We start from the raw sequence: 755 nt of genomic DNA, 5'->3' as shown, positions 1-755 counted from the left end.
GCGCACATAAACGCCGCGACCCACGTGGCGCGGATCGTTCTGTTGTCGTGTCGTTCAAGCGCAGCGGCGAGGACGAATGCGCAGAAGAAACAAAACTTTGAATCTTTGATTAGCGCATCGTGTAGCGCTCGTCGAGAGGACTGCTTTGCCGTGTCGTTCGCCTTCAACATTCATAAAATGACGTCGCAACGCAGTTTATGCGAGAACCAGGGGCTTATGGGACCCGCCATAAGGTTAAAATGTCAACGCGCCCGAATGTGTAATTGGTGCGCAAAACTAATGCACTCGCATGAATGGCATGTCCGTAACAAAATATGTGCACGATAACGGGAGCATTGTCAGAGGTGCCGATGGTTTTAAAATAATGTGAACTGCCTGATACGGTCAACTCCATTAGCAGTAGGATAGCAGGTGCCCCAGACAAGCCAATTAAATGCAATTAAATGACAGAGAGGCGTCGTGCAAAAACATGCTCAGTCCAGCATACTAATTAGCAGCTAGCTTAAATGTGTTTTTTTTACTGGCTAGGAAATTGGCAATGTGTTGTGGAGTTACGCCCTTCATGTTTCTACTTGCCAATATGTACTTGTGCTGTATGTGTGCGTCCGCTAGTGTGGAGGCTAGCGCGCTGCGCTTTGAACCCGGCGCCCCGAGTTCGATTCCCGCTCACGGCCAACACCAGTGACGATTATCTGAACCGGTCCAGGGCCTCCCCTAGGTCGACTCAGCCTCGAATGAGTATCTGGTGCGGTGCG

This window comes from Lethenteron reissneri, chromosome 24 (genome assembly GCF_015708825.2).
Source record: "Lethenteron reissneri isolate LAM-NWPU_2019-01 chromosome 24, ASM1570882v1, whole genome shotgun sequence".
Taxonomy (NCBI): domain Eukaryota; kingdom Metazoa; phylum Chordata; class Hyperoartia; order Petromyzontiformes; family Petromyzontidae; genus Lethenteron; species Lethenteron reissneri.
The sequence above is the reverse complement of the archived record's forward strand: the minus strand, read 5'-3'. Positions refer to the sequence as shown.